General features: G+C 36.8%; 1 protein-coding gene across 2 annotated transcripts in view; it reads left to right on the forward strand.

The window, feature by feature from the left end:
• The window catches only part of TPK1 (thiamin pyrophosphokinase 1), a 401,164-nt gene that overhangs the window by 202,014 nt on the left and 182,293 nt on the right, over positions 1-16,857 (forward strand). The window lies entirely within an intron of this gene.

Consider the following 16,857-nt stretch of genomic DNA (forward strand, 5'->3'; position numbering starts at 1 on the left):
ATGATCTAATTGGGAATGATATAAGTCACATGGTAGTGTATTAAAGTAACCAGTAATTCAAGGTCTCAGTGGTTTTGGAAGACAGTGAAGAGTTTTTCAAATAAAAATTATAGCATTAGTAATTCTAGCCACAGCACCGTCATCTGTGTTTAATTCTAAACTGGCATTAGTAAAGTACGTATTTTTTAAGAAAGAAACGTCAGGTATTGAAATCACAAAACTTTAAATTCTTCATGAGGCTTGTGGGGAGATTAGATAATTCATAAAGAAGAGAAGGAGCCTGTCTCAGAAAGGAAGGAGGGAAGAGAAAAAGGTAGGAAAATGAAGAGAGGAAAAAGGAAACATGATTCTAGGTGGAAACACAAAGGTGCTTTGCTTATAAGGTATAGCGTGTGATGATATGGAAATTCTGGGGCTGGTGGTGAATGCAGGTCTCTGCACATCCCATCTGCCCACCAGCTGATCCGACTTTCCCTCAGCAAATGAAGACCGTTCCCAAGTCAGTGTTTGATATTCATGCTCAATTACTTTAACATTGGCATGTTCCTGTTCATTCCCCACAGTCTCCCTTCTCATTAACTCCATACCTCAACCTCGTTGGGATGGAAAAGTCACAGCCTTGCTTACAATGCAGAGTTTTACAAATGCATAGATATTAATCATATTTTCAGCAGCAGAAGAAACAGTGAGAGAGGCAGAGACAAGCATACTCAAAAAACAAGTTGAAGATCTGGTCAGGTGTGACTCCTCTCCCCCTTCTTTAATGCTGCTGGCTTGCTCAAATCAGAAGTGCCAGCCTGATCACACCTATCCAAGATAAGAAAATAGGGGAAGCCAGCCTTTTTATATCTTAGGCAGTAAAATGAGGGTCAAGGATAGAGGAAATTTTTGAGTTAATGCCCCTTGATGAATTATCTTATATTTCCTGCTTCACTTTATTTTAACCTTAAAAACTAAATTATATTTGTTGAGGTTTAGTTTTTAAAGTAAGATTTAGCTGAATCTTCTAATTGTTGAACTGCCTAGTTCTAGGTCGATACAGTATAATCCACTTTCTTCATGTATCAGTGTTGAACTCACTGCTTTGAACTTTTAGGCTAAGTTCCTAGAGGGCACAGATGATGTCTTTTATATAGTTAATGTGCCCTGTAGAGCACATGGTGAGTATTTGGCTGTAGTTTTAATAATGATAATTACAACAAGTTAATGCAACATTACACACAATTCATATAAGCCATTATCTCCAACTTAAACAGCCTTTACACCACTCTTTCACAATTGAAAGGCGGTTATCTTCATTTTCAAATACACCCCCTCCCCACCTGGTCTGGGTTTGCAATGAAGGTGAAACTGGGAATCTGGTAAAGTGAAGAAATTTAAAATACCAAAACTTTGTTAAAATCAGAAAGTGGATTGTGTAGCCAACATTTCTTCATACAAAGCGTTAAGCCTGGCAACTGGTGTACAGTCCTGAATTTATAAAGTCCTGGTTTTGAGGTAGCTTTAACATCTTGGTGCTTTCCCTTTTGCCTGTTTGTCTTAGCTCCTCTCTGCCTGGTTCACTACTATTAACTCAGAACGAGGAATATCTCTTACTGATTTTCCTCTTGATATTTTACTTTTCATTTTTCTGGGTCAGTCAGTGCTTCTTTGATTCAAAGCTAAAATCACCTACTTCAGTCTATCTATTATGCATATCCCCATGTTAATTTTCTGAGAACGTTAGAAGAAACTATGCTATCTTATCAGACTCCTGATATTCTTTCATTATTGTATTCTGTTGGGTCTTCAATGGATTTAGGAAAGGGAGTTTTAAACATGTTTCCTTAATATTTAGGGGGTTAAGGAACTACTTGCAGGATTTAGCTGATGCCTTAAAAAATTACAGAATAACAAGGGTTTGCCATTAATGTAGGTTTATAGGATAGGAGTTAAAATATGTAAATGTAATAAAAATATGAAATATAGTCAACCCTTGGTATCCAGTGATTCATCCAACAGTGTATGGGGAACCTTGGGATATGCAGGGCCTATTAAGGGACTTAAGCATCCTCAGACTTTGATGTTCTCTAGGGTCCTGGAACCAATCCCCTGTGGATATGAAGGGCCTACTGTAATTTAAAATAGAAGAAATTAAACAACATTCTTTATCCCAATTTTTTGATGAGGGAACTGAGGCCCAGAAAGCTAAGCGACTTCAGCAAAATGGTAGAGCTAGTGAGAGACAGCTTTAGGATCAATGCCCATGTTTTCTATAAAGAGAATGTTATTAGAACTGGGACTGGGTCACTGCTACTGCTTCTCAACAGGTAACGCCTTTGGCCTCTTGGGTAAGACAACTGTTCCTTGCACTGGATATGTAGCACCCCTGGGAATGAATGCCACTATCACTGTCAATGTGATAACAGTCAACGACATAATCAAATACTTTACATTATGTTTCCAGTATGTCCCTCTAAACCTTTGATTTTGAGGCAGCAAGAGTAAAGGTGTGATAGTTGGACCAGACCGTGAAAGATCAAAACCTTATAAACTGATAAATTATTAAATTACCTATTAATAAAAACCTATAAGATATTAGATTGAGCCAAGATAGAACACTGAAGAATCAGAGTGATTTGGTAATATGAAATTAGCAAGGGTATAGGCAGATTTTTAGTATGTTTTTCTTTGTGTTATCAATGAGCATTTTGCCATTCCAGAAAGTGTTACTATCAACACAAGGCCATGTTCTAGACGGTGTGATGAAAACAACCCTAGTCATAAGTCACAAATAGGACTCTAGGTCCAAGTTCTGATTTTATCTTCTTGTTAATCCTTCCAAGTCTTAGAAGAACATAGCATCAAGAATATTGCAAGAAGGTGCCCAAAGATTCATTGTAACTGTATTTATGAAGGCAAGCTTGATTAAGGAAAACATTGAACCCATGTATATATGGTGAATGAGGGTAGCAGAAAGGATGAGTTGATGCTGAACCACAGATTTTCTGTTACAGAGATAATAAGATAATTCCAGGTCCCCTGGTAATTCTAGCACTATAAACGAGGAATGGAGAAATAAATGTAGGCAGATTTTTGTCTCCTGTCTTTCATTGTATCTTTTTCCCTCTTGGGAAAGATAAGGGTTTTTAAAAGCAAATTGCATGAATTATTGAAGAATATATCTTATTAAAGCATTATTTTGTATAGTATTTTCGCATCATCATTGAATACTTGCATGGCCATACCCAAATTTTTGAAGAGTGCTCTCGATGGGCAGGGGTAGTGTATCTAATCTTTAAAAACCAATGCTCCCTTTTATAAATAGAAAATGCTATGAATGTTAGATGCAGTAGCAGAAAATGTCTCATCATTTTACATTTCATCATAATGGCTATTACCTGTATAAATGTGCTTTATTTACATTGTAAGGAATTCGGGATTTGGGTTTAAATATAACTTTCTCAGTCAAAATAATTGGAAATTGTCACCTGGTTGGCATTTGAATAGAATGTCTGATTTTTCATAAATGGGCTACTGAGGATAAGCAGAAAGTGCTTATATTTTAATTCCAGTTTAAACCCATTGACTCTCAAATAGTGGGGAGGACGGGTTATTGGGTGGAGGGTACATTCAAGTGTGGATGTCAAATGATTATTACTTAATCTTGGCTGTTAGCAGTGTGCATTTTAGTTTTTAGGCTTTTATAAGTAGAAAAGTGATTGTTTTCTTGACCTAAGTGTAAATTACATTTGTGTTGTTAATTTACATACATGAAAATCTTACCACCACACGTGAACCTAAATCATGGTGTTATATCCCCGACTTTCTCATGTGCTTCTAGTAATGATCTAATAATGGCATACAGGTAGAGTTCTCTGGAAATTCTAAAGCACTATTTTAATATAAGCTGGTAGTATTTTATTTTACTTCCTAAAATTGTTTGCTTAAGACCTTTTTAATATTTTATTATTTCTCAGTAACATTGCTTTTTAAAAATATTTTCAAACATTTCATCTTTGTAAGTGCATAATTTATGAATGTAGATGTGATTCATAATCAGAATTGCTTGGGATATCCTTTTGAATTTGATCAAGCCTCAGGTTTGATTCTATTTACATTTCACAGAATCTCCAGTTAAAAACATCTGCATTGATCCACCTAATCTCATGAATCTTATTATTTTCTACTCTTAACTACGTCTCTTTTTCAGTTCTTCTCAGCCACATGCCAACAACTTTTAGATGAAAAATTAATTAGAGAAAATGACAAACTGGACTGTTAGAAATTGTGAAGTTAGTAAGTTTGACTATTATGCCAAACGGAAACTATACAAAATATTTAAAGCTCAACTCCATTTTTTGATATATTTCCTTAAAAAATATAAACAAAATGAAACAAAGCCTGGAGTGTAATAAGTTTTTAGGCTTAAGCATGAAGTCTAATTAACGTATGCTAAGATACAAAGGCTTTGCTAAGGGAATTATACACAGGCAGTTTCCCTTGACAACTGACAGGTTCTTCACTTTATATTCCTTAGACTGGCTGTCTAACCCTTATTAGCATCTCACCAAGGGAATGATGAGACTGCCAGGGGAACATTATGTGAAACTATTTCTTGAATATACCTTAATTCTTATGCTTGCCTCAATCATAGTCCTTTCAAATTGACTTTATTGCCATCGATGTTTTTTGAAGCTTGTTTTGTTTGAATTTGTTTAACATACTGAAGGCTTTTAGAAAGGGCGAGACTTTGCCCTTTACATTGAAGAGCTCCCAGTGAGACACACAGGAGGACCTCCAGGGGCACCTGCCTGCCTCTCCTCATTCATCTGATGTTACACTCTATGTTCTCCAGGGCCTCTGTGACTCTCTCTTCCCTCCTTTGTCTGACTCGTGGGATTCTTCCTTCACCTAAACCAACCAACTATGACAGTCTAAAAAGTAATAACAGTCAAATATTTTTAGTGCTTAAAATATGCCAGATATTTTTATATGCCCTTTCATTTATGAATTCATCCCTTCACAGTTCCCCACCTGGAGGTGGTGGTTAGTCCCTTGTTTATACTTTCTTGCAGAGTTTGAGATAAACAATTGTATCATTTTACTCCTTTTCCCTGTTAACATATGAAGTTCTGGAAGCCGAAGTCTGTGGTCATTTATCCTGGTATCCCCAGTCATTAGTAGGTTCAGATTGAAGTTTATATGGAGCAGGTATCTGATCCTTCTTTTAGAACTAAAACAGAAAAACACTGGTCCTGCTTTGCTTCATAGAAAGATTTCTGTGATCTAATGATTTTGTGAAATTTGCCACATTCTGTATGCCCCTTTTCGAAACCCACTGTGCATGTATCATTTTAAGTAAGTCTGCCAAAAATCTAATTTTACCTTAATGTTTCTCAAATGTATTTCACCCCGGAACATTTACTCTTTACCCTACTAAAAATACAAAAAATTGGCCAGGCGTGGTGTCACACACCTGCGATCCCAGCTAATCAGGAGACTGAGGCACCAGAATCGCTTGGACCTTGGAGACAGAGGTTGCAGTGGGCCGAGATTATGTCACTGTACTTTAGCCTGGGAGACAGAGTGAGACTCTTTCTCAAAGAAAGAAAGTTTTCTATCAGTGTAGAAACTATTTACCATTCAAGTTTCCTGATGTCAGCCAAAGGCCAATCTTGCAAGCAGGCCATTTTAAAGACAGCAGTCTCAAGCCTGCTATGCTAAGTTTTCCCTGTACCCTCTTTCAGCCAGAAGTCTGGCTTTGGTTTTAGGAAGAAAGCCATCATTTGAAACCCTGTGCTGTTCTAAAAAGACGTTCGACTTACATTAACAGAAGGGATGACTTTCTTGTTTGAAGCACTATAGTTTTCGTTCAATGCCTTGTTGAAAGAAAAGGTTATTTTACAACACATAGGACAATGAAGATTATGCTAGATTAGAATGTCTCTTTAAGTTTGGGAAAGAATGGAGAATTGCTACAAAGTTAAATTGCATTTCTTCTTTTCCTTTATATACCATCTAGATACCAGAAAAAGGATACTAGATTATATTAGGCAATATACTTAGAGTTTTTATACTGTTACTTAGGTTTTTAAGAGTTGAATCCTGTGACATTCTTGCTGAAGAAACCATTCCTTGAAGGCTGTTATTTGATGATTTAAAAAACAACCTTTTTAGCTTGAAAAGTATAAATGTTTCTAGAAGCCTGGTAAATGAAAGGAACAGTCTGCCACAGGACACTTTATACAATGAAGAAGAAAGTGGCAATTGGTTATTTCATGATTATATCTCTGCAGGGAAAAAGACGATGTTCATACCTGTATCCACAAACAGAGATCTTTTAGATTTCAGTTTACTTTATGGAACTATTCCCCTTCTTAGCAGATCTGAGAACAAGTTAGAGCTCATTTTAGATCTGTATCTTTGGTTATTTGGAGTATCTGTCATTTTGCTCTATGCCTGCTGTGCCCTTAAACTGGCAGGCAGTTTTTAATTACAGAGTTCCAGTCAATTCCATTTAATGAATGATTATGGACTCTTATTATTAAAACTTGAATATATTCAATTCTTCCAAGACTCTGGAAAATATCCCCCCCAAATATTTTTAAGTGTATATCTTGCATACCGATGAGAAGAAAGGCAATGTCAGCAATGAATAGGGGAAAATAAAGAAGCTAACATGTTAAAACCCAGTAAAACCTTTATCATTGCTTATTTGCTAAAGAAAATCCATATCAGTATGCAAATATGAAGGTATGGGAAATTATACTTCATGTTTTCAGAGCCAACTTTAAAGATGGTCTTTGATATCTTCTTACCTCATTTACCTTACTGATAGACAACTATTTTCCCCTCTGAGCATGTCCATTTCTTTTCATACTGTCCATTAGCCACTCAGTCCTCAACTGAAAGAACCACTTCCTATCCCTGTTGCACACTCCAAAATTATCTTAACTTTCTCTTTCCTTCTCCTCCAATGGAAATCATCTTTCCCGTAATGAAACCAATTTTTGTTTGCTATTAAGGAGCAAGTAAATCAATTCCGTTAATTCACAGCAAGAAACCCATGATGAATTGTCTCTCCTAAGATTACTTATATTTTTAAAGGATGAACTGTTCATCCTTATATACGACTAATAGGAATACATATTTTTACAACTTTCCTAGAAAGCACTCTGGCATCAAATATCAAGGAACCTGGAAATGTTCTCATAATTTCCCCAGTAATTTTATTTCCAGAATTCATTTCTAAAAAAATAACCAGCACCAAGCATTTATACACAGAGATGTTGATTGTAATTGTATGTTTCAAAGAAAAAGAAAAAGTCAACGCATAAATATAATAAAGATAATATAATGAGTTGAAGAAGAAGGAAAAAGGGAGGGAGGGATAGATAAGCATTCATTGCCCATTTTCAGGAGGCCGCAAAAATCATGAAGATTTCTTAAGTCTGGATGTAGCATGATCATGCGGGTCATCATGTCTGCCTAACAGCTAATGGATGTTCAGGTATTTAAAACTAGAGAAAAACAAGTAAATAAATGTTCCTGTAAATTATAAAGGCATTTTTCTGCTTAGTCGTGCCCAAATAACAAAAGTTTAATTAAGCAGGGTACTAAGCAAAGTACAAAGCATGATAGGTTCAGATCCCACATGGTGTTCCCATCAATTGCGTGACCTTGGGCAAGTTATATAATCTCTGGGAACTACAGTCTGCATGTTTTAAAATGTGATAATACATTTGCCTTGTAAGGTTATTATGGGGATTCAGAAATGTAATTCACGTAAAGTGATTCATATCTCGTATAATACTAAATGTACTCAAATGTTCTTATTAATGTTACTCATTTAGTGAGGGAGACAGTTGTCAATAGATCACATTCTTCAAGATTGGATACTTTAAAGGTTATCTTATTTATCAGAGAATTAGGCTATGTTTTGTTGGAGAATTTTAGTTTACTGAAAATCTTAGAGTTTATTATCTATATATACATTGGATTTAATTATACTAGGTAAGGGTCTATATGCGAGTCACTGGAAATACATTTTCAAAAGTGATATGCATGATACCTAGGAGGAAATAGCACTTATAAGTTCCTAACCTTATAAACTCAGTCCATAAAGTTACAGTAGATGTCTCAGAGCCCCATAAAATCTTGCCAGGATAATTTGCACAAGTGTTTTCTGTCCTGGGTAAATGGATGGGTACTAAATGATGACTTGACCTAAAATGAAAAAGCTAATAGCAAACTTGGGAATGTTTTCACGAGACTTAACTCCTTGTCTCTTGTTTTACGAAGCCAACTCTCTTTGGATATAATCCATGAAATAACAATTAATATATTATTACAAATTTCTTCAAAGGATCTGTTTTCTTTCCCATTAAGGAATTTTAGAGGAGTCAGCATAGTATAACCTGATAGGTTTTATGTGTGTAAAATATATAAACTCATTAACCTATATTAGTTAAATTATTGGCAGACAGTAAACTAAGTAATTGAGAATGACAGTCTAATGGCTTTTGCATTGGAATTTTGAAATTAGGTGGATTATTGACACTCATTGCCTTGTAATAATTTCTTCCAGTTGTCAGTAAATTAAAAAATAGTTTTGCAAATATTGACACAAAGTTCTTTGGAGAATATTAATATTTTGCTCACTGTAGTAAACTTTGATGTGAGATGGTATCTGCCTATAACATCTGCTGTTCCTTAAGATTCTTCCCAGGTTCTAAGGTGAGCATTGGATACGTATTCATCACTGTGCATCATCTCACTTAATCACCCAGCCAGCAGTTCTGGTTTTGGTTTTATTGTTATGCGCTTTCAGTTCTAGGAATTTGGGTTGTACAGGTAGTTTTGTTACATATATGCTTGTGTGCCATGTTGGTGGCTTGCATCCAACTCATCAGCAGCCATCAACTTGTGTTTACATCAGGTATAGCTCCAGTGCGTCCCTCCTCCCCATAATAGGCCCCAGTGTGTGATGTTCCCCTTCCGGAGTCAGGTGATCTCATTTGTTCAGTTCCACCTATAGGTGAGAACATCGCGGTGTTTGGTTTTTTCTATTCTTCGCGATAGTTTGCACAAAGATGATAGTTTCCAGCTGCATCATGTCCCTACAAAGGACACAAACTCATCCTTTATGGCTGCATAGTATTCCATGGTGTATATGTGCACATTTTCTTAATCCAATCTGTCACTGATGGACATTTGGGTTGATTCAAGTCTTTGCTAGTGAATGACATGCTAAGCTTATCACGATGTGCGTATGTCTTTATAGCAGCATGATTTATAATCCTTTGGAGTATATACCCAGTAATGGGATAAGCTGGGTCATATGGTACTTCAAGTTCTAAAGTCCTTGAGGGAATGCATATACTGTTTTTCCATAATGGTTGAACTAGTTTACAATCCCATAACAGTGTAAAGTGTTCCTATTTCTCACATCCTCTCAGCACCTGTTGTTCCTGACTTTTTGAATGACGCCATTCTAACTGGTGTGAGATGGTATCTCATTATGGTTTGATTTGCATTTCCTCACGATGGCCAAAGTGATGATGAGCATTTTTTCATATATCTGTTGGCTGTATGCTGCATGTCTTCTTTTGAGAAATATCTATTCATATCAACACACTTTTGATGGGGTTGTTTATTTCTCTTAATAAATTTGTTTGGAGTTCTTTGTAGAGTTCTGGATATTAGCCCATTGTCAGATGAGTAGATTGCAAAAATTTTCTCCCCATTCTATGAGTTGCTATTCCTCTGATGGTAGTTTCTTCTTTTGCTGTGCAGAAGCTCTTTAGTTAGTGGTCCCATTTATCAATTTTGGTTTGTTGCCATTGCTTTTGGTGTTTTAGTCATGAAGTTCTTGCCCATGCCTATGTCCTGAGATGGTATTACCTAGGTTTTCTTCTAGGGTTTTATGGTATTGGGTGTAACATTTAAGTCTCTAATCCATCTTGAATTGAATTTTTAGGTATAAGGAGTAGGAAGGGTTTGATTTCGGCTTTCCTTGGCTGGCCAATTTTCCGGCACCATTTTATTAAATGGGATCTTCCCCATTTCTTATTTTCTCAAGGTTTGTCAAGATCAGGTGGCTGTAGATGTGTTAACAGCAGATCTCTCTCAGCAGAAACTTCTGACCAGAAGAAATTAGAGACCAATATTCAACATTCTTAAAGAAAAAATTTTCAACCAGAATTTCATATCAGCCAAACTGGGACACATCAGTGAAGAGAAAATAATCCTTTAGGCAGGCAAATGCTTGAGATTTTGTCACCACCAGAGCCTGCCTAAGAGATCCTGAAAGGAAGCACTAAAGTATGGAAAGGAACAGCAGGTACCAGCCATTTGCAAAACATGCCAAAATGTAAGGCCATGTGGTGGGAAGAAACTGCAACAGCTAGCGAGCAAAATAACCCAGATAATATCACAATGACAGGATCAGTTCACACATAACAATATTAACCTAAATGTAAATGGGCTATTCATTGGTCAATTAAAGACACAGACTGGCAATTTGGATAAAGTCAATACCCATCAGTTTGCTGTGTTGGGAGACCATCTCACATGCCCAGAGACGCACATAGACTCAAAATAAAAGGATGGAGGAAGATCTACCGCAAATAAGAGGGAACAAAAGAAAAGCAGGGGTTGCAATCTAGTCTCTGATAAAACGAACTTTAGACCATCAAGATCAAAAGAAAAGAGAGACAAAGAAGGCCATTACATAATGGTAAAAGGGATCAATTCAACGAGGAAAGAGTAACTATCCTAAATATATACACTTTAATACAGGAGCACCAGATTCATAAAAATAAGTCCTTAGAGAGACTACAAAGAGACTTAGACTCCCCTTACAATAATAATGGGAGACTTCAACACCCTATCAACATTAAGACAGATCAACAAGACAAGAAAGGGTCTCATAGGATCTTCAGTTGAACTCATCACGCTGGTTCAGAAAACCGGTATCCACGAGGACTCTCTTTGATCGCTGAGGCCGCCACTAAACGTAAACGTTCCGGTGAAAGCCAGCGATTTGGGAATAAAGCGCTCATCGGCGATGGCGCGGGTGATGCAACGGCACGTATACTCAGGACGCGGTGCGTCAAACTGGGAACTCGGGACCTCAGAGAAGAAACTCAGTCGAGGCAGCTCGCTGAGCTGAACCGACGCTGCTCACTGAACCTGACTACTGAGTACGTTAACGACCAGAGCGAAACAAAGGATATTCGGCGAAACTATTGAACAATGATACAGCGCTCAGAATCAGGACATTTAAACCGGTGGCCAGAGAAATTTATGCCATCATCACTACAAAAGAAACTCAGGAAGAGATCAGAACGCTCTGGCCATCTGGTCAAAGTGGAAAGCCGGAGCAAACCACGTTAAAGACTGGCGGGAGCGAAAGAACCGGCATGCCAGAATCAGGCAGACTGAAAAGGAGATGAGACGCTGCGACACTCTGAAAGGTATCAGCCAGATCCGGGGTGGTTTTTGACAGAATCATGGACAATTGGTTACTGGCGATTTAACTGAAGAAAAGGACAGGAGATAATTGATGAATTGCGATAAAAGAGCTGGTTAGGATATGCACTGGGCCACGATACAGAGCTGCAAAATGGGAAGATGCATGGCATATGGCAGACAATGAAATTCAGAGGAAATGGATGAATTCTTGGACATATACAGCACTGGTAAATTGAATCCTAGAATGACCATGCCAGGCTCTCTAAGAATTGGTAATAATTAATAGCACAACTAAAAAAAGTCAGGTCAGATGGATTCACAGCTAGATTCTACCAATTACGAGGGAGAGCTGGTACCATTCCTTCTGAAACTATTCCCAATCAGTAGAAAAAGAGAATCCTCCTAGCTCATTTATAGGAGGCCAACATCATCCCTGATACTGAAGCCTGGCGTTTAGCATAAAAAGAAGGAATTTGCCAGATAGCCTCCTAGTGGACATGCGATTAAAGAGTCCTCCAATGAAATGCCCAGCAGGCAGATCAGCAGCACATCAAAGCTTGTCCACCATGATCAAGTGGGGCTTCATCCCACCAGGATGCAGGCTGGTTCCACATATACAAATCAATAAATCCAGCATATAAACAGAACCAAGGAACCAAACCACATGATTATCTCCATAGATTATAGAAAAAGGCCTTTGACAAGGTCAAACAGCCCTTCATGCAAAGCTCTCAATAAATTTGGCTGATGGAAGCGTATCAAAATAATAGAAACTATTTAGCAAATAAACCCAGCTAATATCATACTGAATAGGCAAAAACTGGAAGCATTCCTTTTGAAAAACTAGCTGGACGGGGTTGCCCTCTCTCACTTGCTATTCCAACCTTAGTGTTGGAAGTTCAGCAGGGCAGTCAGGGCAGGAGAGAATCCAGGGTATTCAGTTGGGAAAAGAAGTGATCAAATTGCCTCTTTTGCGGATGACATGATTGAATATTTAGAAAACCCCATAAATCTCGGCCAAAATCTCCTTAGCTGATAGCAACTTCAGCAAAGTCTCAGGATACAAAATTAATGTGTGCAAAATCTAAACATTCTTATACCAGTAACAGACAAACAGAAGAGAAGCCAAATCATGAATGAACTTCCATTCACAATTGCTTCAAAGAGAATAAAAATACCTAGGAATCCAACTTACAAAGGGATATAAGGACCTCTTCAAGGAGGGAGCGAACTACAAACCACTGCTCAATTAGAAATAAAAAGAGGATACAAACAAATGGAAGGAGCATGCCAGCTCATGGATTAGGAAGAATCAATATCGTGAAAATGGCCATACTTGCCCAAGGTAATTTATAGATTCAATGCCATCCCATCAAGCTACTGTAGAGTTTCTTCACAGAATTGGAAAAACTGCTTCAAAGTTCATATGGAACCAAAAAGACCCCACATTGCCAAGAATCCTAAGTCAAAGAACAAAGCTGGGAGGCATGCGTGCTACCTGGCTTCAGAGCTATACTACAAGGCTACAGTAGCAAAATGGCATGGTGCACAGTACCAAAACAAGAGATATAGACCAATGGAACCCAGAACAAGAGTCCTCTGAAATAATACCACACATCTACAGCCATCTGATCTTTGACAATTCTGAGTTTTATATTACTTCTATTACAGATGGAGCTATGAAATTCAGAGGGATTTTTTTTTTCAATCTAAGCCTTTTTCCTCATATTAAATTTCTTACGATATACAGCATTTAGTGGTATATGGACAATATCTAATTGTAGGCCTAGAAGAAGGGTTGATTGGTAAACTATTAATACAACTCGCAGGCCAAATATGGCTTAATAGCTGTTTTTGTAGTTTTGGCAGGCTAAGAATGGTTTTTACATTTTTAAATAGTTGAAAAAAATGAAATGAAAATTTTACAACACATTAAAATTGTAAGCAAGTTAAATTTAGTTTTATTAGAACACAGCCATTTCCATTCATTCATTTATTGGAGTCTTTCATGCTACACAGGTAGAGTTGAGTAGTTTGGACAGAGACCCTATGGCCTGCAGAGTTGAAAAAATTACTATCTGGCGCTTTATAGGAAAAGTTTGCTGATCCCTTGCCTAGAGGGATAATTTATCTCATCTGCTATGCCTTTATAAATTACTTTATTCGTTATTGAGTGCTTAGCACTTGCTACACACTATGTTGGGCTCTTGTCCTGGGAATAGTAAACAAAGGAGTACAGTGGGTAGCTGCAAGGAGCTTACAGCTTAAAGCTTATGTTTCAGTTAATACTTTAATAGTCATAGGGTAGATTGATAATTCTGTATGGTAAAATTATTTGGTTATTCTAATAAGATATGTTAATACTCATAAGGTAGACTTTAATATTCATATAGACCTAAGTAATTAATGTGCTAATAAAATATTAGGTTATTTCAATAGTAAAATTACTTAGTTAAAATATTCACCATAAATCGTACTGTTTTAATCCTCTTTCTTTTTAAAAAATGCATACATATACCACACTGAACATAAACCTATCCCTTAGATGATTTGTGATTTTATTATGATGAGGACCATATATTACAAGCATATATTTTATGTTTGCTATAGCTCTAGATGTTGGCAGTATGGGAAATTGATCTGAACCCTGATCATTCCAGGGCATGTTCCAAAAACTGTTTATTTTTAATTTTTTGCTAAGTTCCTAATACTAGTTTTTTCCTTGTCATTTGTTTTTTTTTAAAATAAGTTAAAACTTATTCAAACATATTCTGAATTTTTTCTGTAGTACTTTATACTACTGCATTTGTTAACCTCTATGTGCATGTCTATTTCAATTTTCCTTACTGGATGTTTTGTTAACATTAATGTATTTTAAACTTTACTTAATTGCATATGAAATGCTAATTTTTGTTATTTTAAGAATCTGCATTAATTGTGTCCAAATAGAAAAGAGTTACTTAATTTCCTCAAAGCAGCATTAGTATATAGTGAGTAAAAAATAAGTATTTCTTCTCTGTATGAGATTCATTTTCTGGTTTCTATATGTTTATATTTATGAGAAAAATACCATTATTTTTATGAGGAGAGAAATGGTTTTAATTGAACCACCGTTTGTCTAGCCACTAAACGTGTATTGACTTATTGATATGTCCCCATACTATGCTAGTGACTGAGAGTGCAGACGTCCGTTTCCCTGTATTCACAGAGTGTTGCGTTTACTCTTTGTGCCTGAAGATCCTGTTTTCCCCAAATAATAGACAAGATTTGCCAGACAAGAATTTTTGCTTGTGTGTGTGTGAGATTGAGTTGTACCACTTTAATTTGTTCCATGAGTATCCCTTTGTAAAATACTGCTTCTCTTTTAGTAAGTTTTTTGCCTCTTTCTGTTCTTCAGTCCCCTCAAACCTGATGGATGATCATGTGGACAATTAGGATTAAATTACCTTATTTGTAACTTTCTGCACCTTTAATATTTGCTTTCAAATTTTGTGTTTGGAGACCTTAGGGCATTCATCATTTTAATGTGAACTTGTGATATTTCCTTTATCACTGTGAATTATTTCAGTTTGTTCTTATTGAACTTGGTATTCAGCTTGTTATTATATCTTTTCAATTCAATTTTTAATATTTTTGTTATTACAGCCAAGTATAATGGAAGATATCTTTATAATGTATTGTTTATTAAAACTTTTTGGCAGGTCTCTAGTTTCATATTTAAGTCAAATGAAAGTTTAAGGAAAATTTACATGTGGAAGAAAATTTCTTTTTGTATAACCAGTTTGTTCCTAAATTCTGTCTTTTCCACTATGTATATATGTGTGTGCACATACACGTGTGTATTTATATAAAATTTGCAATTTTGGTCCCTATTTTACCTAATGTACAGTTATTTCTGGCTAATTTTCAATTATGTCTTAGGACCTTTTAGGTAATACCAAGGATAAAATACTTGCTAAGGTATTAATTCTCTGTGTTTTATGGTAAAATTATATATGTCATTATAAACTCTTATCTTGTGCTGAAATGGCCGAAGAAGGTAGAACACTATTTTAATGACAATACTTGATTAGCACAAATTCATTACCCAACCTGATAATGAGTTTGCTAATACCAGGCCAACATATCATGTCTTTAGGGACCACGGCTTTCCCAATCTGGAGATCTATACGCTTTTCAATGTTTACCTTCCTTTGGCCTTCCAATGTACATAGTCTTTAAATTTTTGCATGTTAAAAATTCCTAGATACTGACCTGGGCATGACAGGCAAGAACTTAAATATTTAATCCACCTAGTATTCATTTTCATGTCTAAATGCAGATAAAACTTTGAAATGGGCCGGGTGCGGTGGTTCACACCTGTTAATTCCAGCACTTTGGGAGGCCAAGGTGGGCGGATCATGAGGTCAAGAGATCGAAACCATCCTGGCCAAAATGGTGAAACCCCGTCTCTACTAAAAATACAAAAATTAGCTGGGCATGGTAGTCCCAGCTACTCAGCAAGCGAGGCAGGAGAATTGCTTGAACCCGGGAGGTGGAGGTTGCAGTGAGCCAAGATCATGCCATTGCACTCTAGCCTGGGTGACAGAGCCAGACTCCATCTCAAACTCAGTCATTCAGTCAATCAATCAATCATTGAAATGAAAAAAGAAGTCATTTGTTAGGTGTCTTCTATTTCAGCCATACCACATCATCTGTGGGAAGGCTGGTGGTAAGAACTGCTTATATTGCAAGCAATGAAAACAAATAGCTTTAACCACACAAAATAAAACAAATATTTATTCATATAACCAAAAAGGATAAGGAGGATTCAGCTTCAGTGAGGCTTCATGGGCTACCAGAACAGCCCCCAGGTACTGGTTTCTTGTTTCTTAACTCTTTGACCTGCACTGCCAGCTTCATTCTCAGGTGCGGCATTGTGGATCTCTGGCTCTAGGCTGTCCTCTTGTGTTGTAGACTGGCTGCCATCTCAACATATCTTTCTACTGAAGAGGAGAAGTCTCTTGCAGGGTTGATGCACACACCCCAGCAATTCTTGCTCTCTCTTTGGCCCGAATTGTGGCGTGTACTCATCTCCAAACAATTTGCAGTGGATAAGGGGATAAATTACGTTGATCATCTTTACCAGTCCTGATACCTCCAGAACTGAGTATCTAATTGTATACCTGAGAGAGGGTAAATAAATATTCAAAGAAAAGTCAGGTGCTAGTATCTAATAAAGAGAAGGAATGCATGCTGGGGATGTAGTATCTTTTTTTTTACTATATAGGAGTCCCTTTTTTCCACAGGGGATATGTTCCAAGATCCCTAGTGGGTACCTGGAACCACAGATAGTACTGAACTCTGTATACACTGTTTTCCTATGCATACATACCTTTGATAAAGTTTAATTTGTAAATG

Source organism: Papio anubis, chromosome 4, assembly GCF_008728515.1.
Source record: "Papio anubis isolate 15944 chromosome 4, Panubis1.0, whole genome shotgun sequence".
Taxonomy (NCBI): Eukaryota; Metazoa; Chordata; class Mammalia; order Primates; family Cercopithecidae; genus Papio; species Papio anubis.